We start from the raw sequence: 15334 nt of genomic DNA, 5'->3' as shown, positions 1-15334 counted from the left end.
GAGTAGAACTGTTTCAGCAGCTCCTGTGGCAGGTTGAACTTCCTCAGCTGGAGAAGGAAGTAAAACCTCTGCAGGGCCTTTTTCACAACGGAGTCAATGTGAGTGTCCCACTTTAGGTCCTGAGAGAATGGATGCTTGACAACGGCGTCCTGAATCCGCGCTGACTGAGCTTGACGAGCGCGCCGGCTCGCTTCCCCCGTCTGCGCATCCTGAAGCGCTTGATCAGCGCCGCAGCTCCCCCGACTACAATGTCCAGCAAAACATCAGAATAATCGAAAACCGGTGAAATATCGGGTGGTGTGTACTGCCGAATGTCCAGCAATTCGTCTCTGGTGAAACTGATTGCAGGGATATAACTAAAGACAGGACAAACTAACAAAAACATAAAAACAACTGCGGAGCACGCCACGGAGGCAGCCATCACCGTCGGCGCCATCTCACATGTATCTAAAATAATTATGTGTTTTTTAAGCTAAGTAAAATGATGAATATTTCTCTTCTGGTGTCACTCTTGTCCTGTGAATTGGGGAGAAGGATCAAGTTCACGCTGATATAATACTAAATTCAGCATTTAATAAACAGTAGTTTACCAGTATTTCAGAATGATTTTAACAATGTAATGATTAGAAAATTATCTTTGGGGTCGAAGACCGCACCGGCGAGTTTTGTCACGTTTTCTCAATGACCACGAAAATAACAAAAAAATACAGATACGAGTATGGCATCGTTTGAAACTGCAAAGGGTCTACTTTTATTTGAGTATAGTCGTAATAACAACAAAACAATGTGCTTTTGTAAAATAAAGAAAACAAACAGGGTGCGCTCTTTGCCGTCTCGGTCTCCGGGAACTTTCTTCACAGACACATGAATAAAACAACTTGAATCTCAGTGAATATGTGCCTCACATACATAATACATATATGTATAGAAAGCTTGAAATGTCTACCTTTAAATAAACCAATTCAAATTGAAAACAAATATTCTCTGATTATATAATCCGTATGAAAGTAAGGAGAGGTACAGTTTCTCCTGTCTCACCTCATTGTCACTAATGTGATCACGCCTCACACCGAGCGCTCTGTTCACATGTTAATGATCTGAGGTCAGCCAGGTAAACATGTAGATGCCCCCGAAAAATGGCATCAAAACGACAAGCTTCATCATAGAATTTAGCCTACTTTATTTTTCTGCACGTTGGATGATGGCGCGCTACATGGGTGAAGACACACTCTGGACAGTGAGGACTCTTCTCGGAGTGACTCAGATGACGAACGTTTGCATTTTGAAAAGCCACTAATATAATTCCTGACAGTAGCCTTTTATTCTTAACTTCATGAGTTGTTAACTTCAACTTGTTGCTCGGCTATATATAAAAAGCTAAAAAAAATTTGTTGGATTTTTCCAAACAGGCTATTGTCAGACTAAAATCTGTACAAATTTACAAATTCTTTTCAAAAATTATTTTTCAAAATCTGAAAAGTCTTTTACAAATTCAGTGTAAAATATTAGTTGAAATATTAAATATCTCCTCACAGGCCACTTTTAGTTTTAAAAGTTGTACAAGGCATGCATATAAACTATGATATATATATAAACATAAATATAATAATAAACTATTATATCCCTTATGAAAATTAAAGTTGGTTTCGGGGGCGGATCTAGAAAATATTTTTTAGGGTGGCAAAGGGGTGGCATGGGGTCTATGAGGGGTGGCAACACCAAAGCAAGCCCCCATGCATAGTTTTTGGGGATTTATGGTCTGACCTACGCAGTTGTGTTCACAAATACCATTAAGTAATCATCTATACTGTTTCAAATTAAAAATAAATAACAACATTTCAATATCCATCATGGCACCAAAGTTCAAATACCAAAGAATTGTATGAACTTGGTATGCACCACAATACAGTACAGTAAAAAATTAAATAAAAAAAAGTAAATTTAGCATCCTCTGCACATTCTGCCAAATTGCATTACAGTATACAGTACTATAGCAGTTTCTTGGTCTCCTGATTTGGGGATTTATGGTCTAACATACACAGTTGTGTTCACAAATATTGTATTACCATTAAGTAATCATCTATACTGTTTCAAATTAAAAATAAATAACAACATTTCAATATCCATCATGGCACCAAGTCAATACACAACATAAAATCTTCAACAGGTTATAAATGTTTCTGAGATTGTATCACCAAAGAAGACATGCAGTTCTATTAAAATTACAAAGGCTACTTAGATGGTATAAATCACGTTTTAGTGCAAGTTTAAGAGCAACAGAAACTTTAGAATATCCTAACATTAGAAAGAAATACAATAATATCAAAGCACTGAAACTGGATCAGTTTTGAAAACAATGTTTGATTTTCTGTTATTAACAGAGGTGAGAATGTCACTCAGAACAAACTCAATCAACCATATACTCTAGCAACACCCCAGCAACTGCATAGCAAGAGCCTAGCAACCACCCAGAATATCCTAGCAACCCTTTAGCAAACATCTATAACATCTAACTGACCAAACCATTTACATTTTTAAACAAGACTTTAAGACAAGCCAGCATACATTTGTCTTTCAAACATTTCAATCTAGTTATTAGAGGTTTTTTCAACTGCTTACACACATTTACAGAACGTTGCCTCTTTTTTTTTCAAAACTTTACACACAAATCCAAGAATTGCACAACCAAAATGCAAAATGCTTCACATCTCTTGCAAAATGAAGCACTGCATTCAAAATATCACAAACACATCTCAAAAGCAAACATTTGCAAACACCTTTGCCATAATAATAATTCCTGTTAGAGTTTTGTGTGTTACATAGAGAATTGTGTGTTGTGTTTTGCAAAAAGTGTTTTATGAAATTGAAAACTGAGTCAAAGACAGAATTAGTGTATGGTTTTGTAGATTTGGTGTGTGCTTCTGCTGTTTGAGTGTCAGCTTTCAGAAACTGTGTGACAAGAGAAGATTTTGTCACAAAGTTTCTGAAAGCTGACACTAAACCATACACTGATTCTCAGCCTTTGAGTCAGTTTTCAATTTCATAAAACACTTTTTGTAAAACACAACACACAGTTCTCTCTGTAACACACAGAAATGAAGCAGGACATCCAACTGTTCCCATGAACACAGCGAGGTTGTGATGGCTTCAGGGCCACGTCCTCATGAAGCGTAGAAAGATCAGAGGACCAGCTGAAAACTCGTTTACCCCTTTATAGAAAAATATTACGCTTTTGTCTCAGGCTGTTTCCAGGAATCGAACACCAGCGACACGGTTCTGAATGTGTCTTTTGTTCCTCTGGAAATCCCTGCATGCTCTGCTTACATAAAAACACACTGTTTTAGTAACATGATCGAAAATTTACCAACACCCCAGCAACTGAATAGCAAGAGACTAGTAACCACACAGAATATTCTAGCAACCAACTAGCAACACTTTAGCAAACATCTAGAACATCTAACTGACCAAACCATTTATGTTTTTTAAACAAGACTTTAAGACAAGCCAGCATAAATTTGTCTTTCAAACATTTCAATCTAGTTATTAGAGGTTTTTTCAACTGCTTACACACATTTACAGAACGTTGCCTCTTTTTTTTTCAAAACTTTACACACAAAGAGAAATGTGTCTTTGTTTTGAAAACGGAATTAATTGTTTGGAAAAAAAGTGGCAACTAAAATCAGTTATATGTTAACAATCGAGAAAACTGCAATACGAATAGATTCTTACCTAACTCTGCTATTAGTTTCCGTGATCGGCATCTTCTTATTGATGTCATGTTATTGTTATTGTGACAAGGGTTTTTCTCTGGCCGGTGCAGATATTTAGAAATCAGGGCAGCTGATGGCCGATATATGATGCTGACTTTTTGGCCGATTTGTTCGGCCATTTTCTTTTTCCCCCCTTTATCTCATTAAAGACAGTTTGAGTAAATGATTATTGCGGGGCACAAGATGGTAATAGTAGTAGTAGTAATAGCCTAATTCAGAGTAATAATACATGGCTCAAAACTTAAGCACCTTCTCAAAACAGTTCTGAAGCATGCTTTTTGTTTATGTTTGTTGACAGACAACAGTGTTTCCCACAGACTTGCAAATGGAGGCGGGTCCGGATTGAATTCCCTCCAGAGTCCGGACTTTGAGAAGCACTGGCCTTGTTAAATGTTTAGCCATGTCACTACTTATTGTTGAACTAATCAATCATGTTACAACTTTACAGCACTTATTGTGAATTTCATTGACATTGTAGTAGGGTCGCTTTGTGAAAACATCCAAATGGTTAATTATAGATATAGTAAGACAGAAACTCACCTGTTCCCCACTCATGTTGGTCTGCTGTATTCTCTGAAAAGGTAAACAGGTGTTCCGGGTCTCGGGAGACTAGCGTATATTGACCGGCAGCGCCATCTACTGTTTTTGGAAAAGGAAGTTTCTCAATTGCATTTGTGAGAAAATCTGCCTGCAAGCATTTGTGAGAAAATCAAGCCAAGTTTCCTCATAAAAAGGCAAATGAATCTCACAGTAACACACAATACATACATTTGTCCATACCTCTGCATTCTCTCGCAAATAGAGTTTTGTATTAGCTAATCACTTTGCGTTTGTTTGAAAGTCGAGTTTTTCTTTGCAAAGCAGATTGTGTTTATTTGCAAAACGCTAGATTAGTTTGATGAATATTGGCACAAAATTTGCTCCATAGTTTGCATTTATGTAGTGCACTAAGGTACACTTTGTAATTTTTGTTCATTAAAACTCGCCTTGAACTCATACTGACATCTAGAGGGAGCGTCAATAATACAATAAAGCAATAGCTGTTTGGTTACCTTACCAGTGCCAATGAAGACATAGTCATCCATACATCCATCCATCTTCCAAACTGCGTGTATACGGTGTTGGTGCCTATTCCAGTTTCTATTAATAGTCATCCATGCGTAATAATGGGGGTTGCGGATATAAAATCAAAAGTATGGAAGCGTTCACTCGTCGGCCATATTCGTAACACCGAAAGTCAGCAGTCCTGCAAACCCTTATTTACTTGAAAGAAGGTTTAATATGTCTTACTTGCAACTACACATTCAGAACTTATTGTTTATATTTTCAAATTCTCTATTCAGGATTTGTAGGCAACTGATTTTTGAGCCTTTCACTAGCACTAGCTCACCAGCAGAGAGAAGAATGACATTACATCTTGGAGCAAGAACGTGGGACTTAAATAAAATCTTTATTGAATGTGATTGTACGTTGCCATGGCAGTGAGTGTATAAAAATCACTCATACCTTATCAGTTGACAAATACACACTGCTCTCTGCAGGCTTTGAAATGACAGATATGTATTTTTCACATTGCGCTTCCTCACCTAGGCACATACCCACGTAGTATGTAACATATAAATGTTACAATGAGAGTATATTCATTGTTACACAATGTGGATTAACCTAAAATAATTATGGGAGGGGGGCGGGGTTTATTTAACTATATTTTGAGGACACAGTTGTCCTCAGAATTGAGTTAAATCTGACAAAAACTCAGAGGGCATTGAGAAAGAGAAATGTGTGGAGTAGATTCCTGTAATATTTTGCTATATTTTATTTTGTATGTAGTCTGCATGTTTTGTGTACATATCGTCCTTATTTATCATAAAGATCTGAGTGTTTATGTGTCTGAAGTTTGCGGCGTCCGTTATCAGCAAATGGTCTGAAATGTTTGTCATTGTGTGAACATGTGTTTTCATGCAGGTGTCAGCTATCTGTAAATCAGAATATGTGACTGTGCCGCTCACAGGTGCTGTCCTTTAGCATTGATGGAGACCAGGTTTGCATGTGGACAGTTGTTGGGGTAATAGGGTTCAGAGAGGAGAATACTGGGTTTGATGAGCGTGAAATGGACACTTCAAAAGCTAACAGTTTAGCTTTAATTTGTGGCCTTTCTGCTTATTTTGCTGGTACTTCCTGTACTGGTTCTGAATTGTAGCCGCTGCCTTGTCAGCAGAAGTTTTGGTGTGTCCATTACTGGAAGAAGAGTCTAAAAAACAAGGGAGTGATTAAAACTAGATCATATTTTGAGAATTAGAGAATACTTTACAGAATAGTTTATGATTTTATATATGTAACAATGATAAAATATTTTATTTTATTGTACAGCTTTTGTTTCAGAATACAATATCAGATATGTTCATACTTACTCTTTCTTTAAACGCCTATGCTGTTCCTTCTCTGGCCCTCAAACTGTAAAACAGACCAAAAAAAGTTTTAATTGTTAAGGCGATTCAGAATCAACTCTCTCTTTTGAGAGACAATATCTTTATTTATCATGCACTTTTTTGATTAACAACTTTGCAGATTGTTTTCATTTAAGGATAGCTACATTATAAACTGCAAAAGAGATATTTTTCAAAAACCCATATGACCTGCTCTTTAACTAATAGATATCACCATATTTCCTTCAGTTTATTAACTACAGTACATTATGAGAACTGTTTTGCATTACAAGTATTCTGAAATGTCATGTTCAAATATGCAGCCATTAATTATGTTTAAATATGAGGTAGTATTTTATCAATCTGAACACTGGTAAAAGCCACGTTCAAAATGTTAACTGGGAGTAGGCTACCTTCTCGAAAGCTGCACTTGTGTACCTTTTTTACCCCTGAATAATGCATATTAATACCTTATTAGTACTTGAATTATATATATTGGTACCTTATGAAATGGTACCACCCTAGTGACAGCTTATGTACCTTTTTATCTGAGTTTACATTAATATTTCATTAAATATGAATTAATTTCCATTTGAATTCTTAAATTTCTTAAGAGTAGAGCGTGTAAAGGTAGTCATTTAGCAGACAATTTTATCCAAAGCATATCACAGAACACTGATTACGGGGACAATCCCATGTAAAAGTCTCCTTAGTACTAAAGAGAGCAAAGCTGCTTTCCTTTTGGCATATGCTGGAACAGTCAAAACGGTCAAATCAGGCTGCTAATGGTTTACAATTAATAATTTAATAAGGTTATGACATTGGTGTACTTTCTTAGCATTAGCTTTTAAGCTCTTTTGTACACCAGTTCTAATGTCCGTATGGGTTTTGTGCTTTAGCATGTCGATCAAAATAGATATATGTTTACCATTACCAGATGCCACCCAATATGACATTAAGGAAACTATTTGATCTCCAGTTCAAGATCAAACTTTCCTATCAAATGTAATGTTATGTAAGGGCCACACAGTTCTTTGAAATATTTATTTACGGGTCATACAGTGCCTTTGAAGAGAAATCGATCAATTAAAAGTAGAAATACTATCAGACACTTTCATGCACATTTCTTATTATATTGAATTTTTCTGAAATAGTCATGTTCCATTTGAGTAAAAATAATTGCCAGTGCACAGAGTAGAGTGCCCATAATGACCATGACATGACCCCAGCGGCATGAACACACTGAGTCGCGCAGTAACCCGCTGCAGAGGCATGTGTGGAATGTCCCGGCAGAGACGTCTCACACCTGTGTGATCTGTCTGTGCCACCATGTCTCGCACATTCCGGTGGGAAAGACAGAGAGGCGACACGTGTGATAAGACTGTCATGGCTGATGCTTTTGTGCGTTCAAGGACAGAAGGATGCACTGACACTTTCGTGGACCTCAAAGTAGTGACGCAAAAGCAAAGTGTAAAAGCATTTTTGAGATGGTGTGAATTTCTGAATCGTTAAAAGCATTGTTCACGCAAAAATGAAAATTCTCATCATTTACTCACCCACGTGTCATAAATATTTTCGTAATATTCTAGCTTCAGTATTCTTACAGTGAAAAAAAATATATAAAACAATATATTCCAACTATAAATCACTGTGCGATTAAATAATTCCCCCCACAATAAAGTTTACATGCATTCAAATATGCCATTTTAAGTGAATGATGGCAGGTCAGAGGACAGAAAATAACCACTGACATAAAATGTCCTTCCAAAAAGTCTTCTTTTGTGTTCCAGAAAGGAAATTAGTTATTCAGGTCTGGAACAATATGAGGGTGAGTACATCATTTTCATTATGGACAGAATTATCCACTTAAAGTGTGTAGGCCTATTTTCTATGCAATGGCATTACCAAGTGGAACTGTAACAGGTTTCAAACCCAAACGTTCTCCCATCTACTATTGGTTGAAAAATAGATAGCCCCGCCCACAAACTCACATGATTGGTTCAAGCACTGTTGCTATGCCAGGCTTGTCAGAATGCTCAAATAAACAAAACAATGTTTTGGTAGCACCACAATGATCACACTTTTCTGATAAATGAACCTACAAATGGCTTATTTATAGCTGTCTGAGCATATTAAAAATATATAAAGTATTTTAAGGAGTCGTCATATTTTCTTTTGCCTGTTACTGGTATACGTCACTGGGTAACACATTTGCATAATCCCCGCCTGCCCACCAAATACGAACAGAGTCTAACCTGCCCACAAACACTTCCGCTTGTTAGTGTGTTTACATCATGTTGAGAAGACGCTGTGTTCAAGGATACCACAGAAATACAATTCAAACCTTTCGTTGTGTGCATGTCATTTTACCAGGACTGCTTTTCTAATCTTGGCTTTTATCTTAGACATATTTTGGTTTACAAACTGTATTGTTTCATCAGTTAGCCACGTTAGCACTCGGCTAACGTATCCACCATTATTGTTTTTAAGTGTTCACAGTTTAGCAGCTAAACTTTAGATTTGGCCACGATTCGCTTGCATAAGAGTTTTTGTATTTGAAGTCATTATTTTAAGAACGGATTGGAGCACTATATTATTGTTTTTATGTAAAGGTGCTTTGTCATCAGAGCAGAGTAGGCTTATGGAAGGGAGGGGTTTGCTCCGAACTTGCTTGGAACAAATCGTTTCGAAATCATTGGCAAATGACTCTAATATTAAATGTATATTCTGAGAAAATTACAATGTTTTCTGACCTTAGATGCATTTAAACCTGTTGTAGGGGACTCCAACACAATATTAGGACACTTTAAAATACCATATGACCTGCTCTTTAAAATGTTTTACTGTTTTCCTATAGTGTCTTGCTTTAAGCACAGATTTGTCAATCTATTAGGTGGCAGTGTGAAACAGGCATGCTGTTTAAGCAGAAGCTCAGGACATATATACAGACTTCTCTTTTATAGACCGTAATACATTAAGACACAAATCCTTCTCCATTGGATTACAAGCACCTGAGGGATGTCCAAGCCTAGATATTCTGAGAGGGAATATCTGTGTGCATTGGCCTTAAACGGCACCTAGTAATGTCTGACAATAACTGTATGTCATATTACGAAACTTCAGTAGAACGTTTGTCTCTACCCAACAAAACGGACGAACTCCTTCTGCTCTCCCGGACAAATAAGGATTTCTCACACTCTGCTGCTCTGTGTTTCACGGAAACCTGGCTGAATGACGCCATAACGGACAACGCGTTAAATCTGCCGGGCTTTCAGCTGTTCAGAGCGGACCGCGATGCAGAATCAACGAGAAAATTGCGCAGCGGCAAGACATGCTTTTACATCAACGAAAGGTGATGTACAGATGTAACCATGTTAAAGAAGATTTGCTGTTCAGATCTAGAAGCGCTTTTCATTAACGGTAAGCCTTTCTACTCGCCGCGGGAGTTTTGCTCATTCATTCTCGTTTCTATAACTGTCTGGTTCAGCTCAGCTAACAAATCTGACCTCAGAAGACTACAGAGGGTAGTCCGGACTGCTGAGCAAATCATTGGAACAACCCTCCCTTCTCTTCAAGAACAGTACTCATCCAGAGTGAGCAAAAGGGCTAGCAAAATCACTCTGGACCCCTCACATCCAGCACACTCCCTCTTTGAACTGTTGCCATCTGGTCGATGCTACAGAGCACTGAGCACCAGAATGGTCAGACACAGGAACAGTTTCTTCCCTCAGGCAATCCATCTCATGAACACTTGACAATAACTGTGGAACCCACAACACTATTTATACACTCATACACTTATTTATCTAACACACACACTTAGTCTAAACCTCAAATTTGCACATAATATACCTGTGCATACAAAACTGTCTATTGTAATATACCTGTACCTGCACATACAATTGTCAATTTATATATTGTTATTCCTTTTTTACTTGTTCTATTTTTTTTTATTCTTCTTTTATTATCTGTGTTTTTGTTCTGTCGCTGTCATTCTGTTGCACTGCGGAAGCTTCTGTCATGAAAACAAATTCCTCATATGTGAAAACATACCTGGCAATAAAACTCATTCTGATTCTGATTCTGATTCTGATAATATGATCCAGTGGCTAGGAATATAAGGTTCTGTTCACATGGATACTAATAGTAAGAAATAAACCCCAAAATGAGACCAAAGCATTGAACAAGGGCCACATTATTATTCTCATCTCTTTGTCCACCCACCAGCATTGTATGGGATAATTTTCCCGCCAAATGTATTGCAGTTGCGGATACAAAAATAAAAAGCGTGAAAAGCGCAAGTAAAATTATATTGCACAAAATTTAAAAATGAATTCAAATGGTCCACCATCATTCCGATCCCCAAAAAAACACCAAATCACTGTACTTAATGATTACAGACTTGTCGCTCTAACGTCTGTGGTCATGAAGTCATTTGAAAAACTGGTGCTGGCCCACCTGAAGGACATTACTGGACCTTTGCTGGATCCTCTTCAGTTTACCTGAAGAGCAAACAGTTCTGTGGATGATGCAGTCAACATGGGACTGTATTATTTTCTTAATAACGCATTAAAAAAAAATAATAAGCACGAATCAAAACTTTAAACACATTTAAAATCATATTGCACAAAACTGAAATATTAATGCAAAATTATCCGAATTGCACACAAAATCATGTTTTCCTTGGTTATATTTCTGTTTTTTGTGCTCTCAGACATTTTCTGCACAAATTTTTTATTTTTTTGTATGCTTTTGCTGTTTTTCCCTTTGCTCTTTATTTCACGTTCTGCGCTTCTTTTTTCAAATGTTGCGGTTAGAGTTTCATGTAAATCAGGGAGAGCTAAAACATCATCATTGGTCCACTAGTTCTAGATTGACAGCTCCTCCTCTATCCAATCAGTCGAAGAGGGGCGGTGACGTCACTCCAACGCACCTCATTACTGCCGGTGCTCAGTGTTCTGTTCACTTGTACTGGTGAAAATGGACAACTGTCGGCTGGGAAACATTTTCCATACAGGACACCGTTATATATGTCTGTCCGTCACTGCTGTACGCCTACCCGGCGATACGTTAACGTTAAATGAGCCGTCCTAGCAACCTGTCGCGGTTATATTCACCTGTATTTATTCGCCTCCGGTCACATTGCGAAAGGGATCAGCCACTAAATGCACCGGCCTCGCGAAGTGACTGATGTGCCTGGCTCGCCTTTACCTGACTGATTATAAGTCTTGTTATGGTTATTACTGTTAGGAGAGTAGCAGGGGTTTTCAAACTGGGGTCCATGTCGTGACCCAAAGCCAGGGGGTCCTGCAAAAAATTTTGATATTCGGTATTTTCCGGACTACACGTTGCATTTTTTATCTTCTGAATGTGCTATGATTTATATTCCAAAGTGACTTATATAATGCATTTAATGTCAAATAAGCAAAACGTAAACAGGTAAATTCAAGATTTCTATAAATATATTTCTCATTCTGTGTGACAAGTATATTAGACAGTATCGCTGTGTTTTTCTTCATTTCAGGAAGAGGTTCACAGAGACGGCAAATGCATTTTGTATGTTTTCTTTATTTTACAAAAGTACAATGTTTCACTGTTATTTTGAAGGTACACAAATAAAAAAAATAGATCATTTTGAATGATGTCTTACTCTATCTATCACATCTTTTCGCTGATGTGAGTAACCCAAGTGTTTGAACATAATCAGTTCTAGCATTGCAAACTTTACATCGCAGCCTCTTCATCATCAAAGTAAATGAGACAACTAAACATACAAAATGTATTGGTGACTCAATTTAACTTGTCTTTTGTACAATATGTAGGTTTGCTGGTCAGCGCGAGCATCGCCATGCCGTGGTGTTTTCCAAACAAATTTATTGCATATGTGAAGGATGTTGTTTAAGTAGATATTCAGATACGAGAGAAGTACAAACCCTTCTTTACAAAATAAATAGGCTAATAGTTTATCAACCAAATGTTACACCGCGTCTAACGATTCACTCATGGAAATGAGAGGTATGTGAGCCCAGCAGGAGGTTCAGTTTTTAGTTTTGTTTTAAATGAGTTATAGGCTTACCATTTAAAATAAATGTTGTTTGTAAAGAATGACACTATAATTTCTTGTATGACATACAGTTAAGCAAAACACGAGGAAGAGTGTTTGTCCTAATATCAGGACCATTGCAAATGTTTATTGAACTTAATCAATATAACAACAAGTATATTTTGAGTGTTTACTATTAATAGTAACTATTTTCTCATTTTGCTCTATTTCGACAAAGAGTCCAAAGAAAGCCACAGCAGAACAGTGTCCTCTACAAGCAACACAGCAGCCTTTCGCATTGAATGATTCGCTTTATTCCTCACTGAATGAATCAGCCATTTGAATGAATGATTTAATGTCTTATTCTAAAGACAGTAACTTACCGCCACCTACTGGCTGTTTTACTTTCATATTGTTGTTATGTATAACTTTATGTATTTGAAACATTAATGTGATAGTGTTAGGCAATTATATATGTAGCTGTGCAAATAAACACAACACGCAAATAAATCATTGTGCATATCAAATCCACCTGGCCTCTGTAACTGTTTACTCTTTAGCACTATCGTTTTCAATGCAAAAACATTACATTAATTCAAAATTAATTTACAGATTTACTCATTTAACATTAACAGATCGCCAGGTAGGCGTACAGCAGTGACAGACAGACACATATAACGGTGTCCTGTATGGAAAGATGTTTCCCAGCCGACAGTTGTCCATTTCACCTGTACAAGTGAACAGAACACTGAGCACCGGCAGTAATGAGGCCCCTCTTCGACTGATTGGCTAGAGGAGGAGCTGTCTATCTAAAACTAGTGGACCAATGATGATGTTTTAGCCCTCCCTGATTTACATGAAAAACGTGGAATAAAGAGCAAAGGGAAAAACAGCAAAAGCATACAAAAAAATAAAAATTTTGTGCAGAAAATGTCTGAGAGCACAAAAAAGAGAGAAATATAACCAAGGAAAACATGATTTTGCGTGCAATTCGGATAATTTTGCATTAATATTTCAGTTTTGTGCAATATGATTTTAAATGTGTTTGAAGTTTTGATTCGTGCTTATTATTTTTTTTTAATCTGTTATTACATTTTTGATTTACACTTATTATTTATTGATCTGTGACTATTGTTTGCTATTCTGAAAACTTTGCTTTAATTTTTAAAGAGCAGGTCGTCTAGGTTTTTGAAAAATATATCTTTTGCAGTTTATAAAGTAGCTATCCTTAAATGAAAACAATCTGCAAAGTTGTTAATCAAAAAAGTGCAGGATAAATAAAGATATTGTCTCTCAAAAGAGAGAGTCGATTCTGAATCGCCTTAATGAGTCGTCATATTTTCTAGTCTTGTGCCTGTTACTGGTATACGTCACTGGGTAAAACATTTGCATAATCCCCGCCTGCCCGCGAAATACGTCTGACCTGTCCACAAACACTTCCGCTAGTTAGTGTGTTTACATCATGTTGAGAAGACGCTGTGTTCAAGGATACCACCGAAATACAATTAAAATTTTGTGCAATATAATTTTACTTGCGTTTTTAAATTTTGGTTTCACGCTTGTTATTTTTTTATCCACGACTGCAATATATTTGGCGGGAAAATGATCCCATAGCATTGCCCTCTTTCACTCTGACCTTTACTCGTTCAAAAAGATATTTTGTAAGTACAGTATTTTAAATGATAATTTAATAACAAGACTATTGCTGTATAACTTTTGAGGGTGAATCTCATTAAGAACTAATTAGCATAAAGACAGAAGCTTATTATTATTATTGTTATTGTTGTTTGTCTGTTTGTAACATTATTTCATGAATATTAAGTATATTTCCATAACTTCTCATTAATCGAAGTAATCTAAAAATAATAATAATAATAATTCTCATGACTGCCTGGACTTTTTTATAATAAAATAAAATAGCATCAATTAATTTATTAGTTTTATTAAAACTAATAATGTCATTACACAAACATTTATGTAATGTATAATTACTTATATAATTGAAATATATGTGTTTATTTTTTGGATTTGCATTAATGAGAATGAGATTTTTTTCACATTACAATAATTATAATTGAGGGCATGTGTGCATAATTGTCATGCTAATTATTAATTCGTTATTAATTCTTGATTTTTTACCACATTATCATTATATAGTACAATTATAATGATCCTAAATGTAGGCTTAATTTTCATTACGCAGACTTTTTTTTCTTTTCTTTTTTTCCCCCTTTTTATTAAAGGGTGAAATATGACTTTTATATGTTCCTGGTGAGATTCATCCTTGAAGAAACATTGGTGGATTTATTTTTTGGGGGGTTTAAGCAGTTGTGTGATGTAGTATAACAGTAAAAAATAATGAGGAATTTCACTTCCTCTGAACGACTTCCTTTCCGACTGTGGGAGACATAGTGGACCTGCCATGGCAGAGGCTGAGACACCACATACGGAAGAGGTTCCTGTTGACATACCCACCGAACACCCAGCTGAAGCAGAACAGACACAGCAGAATCAGTGTGTCTATTTGTGTGTATGTGCTGGGGTGTGTGTTGCATGTTGTACAGTACAGTACGTTGTTGTTGTTGTGTGTGTATATGTTTTTCCATTTGAGACCACATTTTGCCTCTTTAAGACGATGTCAGGTTTTTTTGGTTTGACTCATGATATGTCATGATCTTGCATGGTAATCTGTCATTAGAAAGTGTCCATCTTGTCCCCAGTGAAGTAAATAAACTCTTGTGGAATAAACAGAGGAGCCGTGTCAAATCTAAAGTGATCTAGTTCCTACAGTCTCATTTCCATTGTTTATCAAGATTATTAAGGCCCTGAATTGCAATATCATGCACCCTAATATTTTTATTACTGAGACTCAAGGATGTTGTATGATTAACCATCTAGAGTGGAAATGTGAACTTAAAGACTTTTCATATAACACATTTCAAAATATGTATTATTATTATTATGGAGTTGTGCCAATACAATGGCAGTGTCACGGTACATGGTGCTTTTATGATTACCATACCATACTAAATGATTACCATAATGTAATGTCTTTAATGGTGTTTTATCAACTACAGGCACTTTTGTGTCTCAGG

The 15334-nt window shown here is 36.5% G+C and overlaps 1 long non-coding RNA gene across 1 annotated transcript in view; it reads right to left on the bottom strand.

Annotated features, from left to right (window-relative positions):
- Positions 1–5883: 5883 nt before the first annotated feature.
- LOC107699230 (uncharacterized) overlaps positions 5884–15334 on the bottom strand; it is a 10726-nt gene continuing 1275 nt past the window's right edge. Inside the window, exons 2-4 of the long non-coding RNA XR_001635434.1 lie at positions 14612–14725; positions 6182–6224; positions 5884–6021 (exon numbers count right to left, since the gene is read on the bottom strand). This is a non-coding gene — a long non-coding RNA (uncharacterized LOC107699230). The remainder of the gene's footprint in view (positions 6022–6181; positions 6225–14611; positions 14726–15334) is intronic.

The sequence above is a fragment of the Sinocyclocheilus anshuiensis genome, unplaced genomic scaffold, assembly GCF_001515605.1.
Source record: "Sinocyclocheilus anshuiensis isolate Anshui unplaced genomic scaffold, SAMN03320099.WGS_v1.1 scaffold242, whole genome shotgun sequence".
NCBI classification, from domain to species: domain Eukaryota; kingdom Metazoa; phylum Chordata; class Actinopteri; order Cypriniformes; family Cyprinidae; genus Sinocyclocheilus; species Sinocyclocheilus anshuiensis.
The sequence above is the reverse complement of the archived record's forward strand: the minus strand, read 5'-3'. Positions and strand labels throughout refer to the sequence as shown.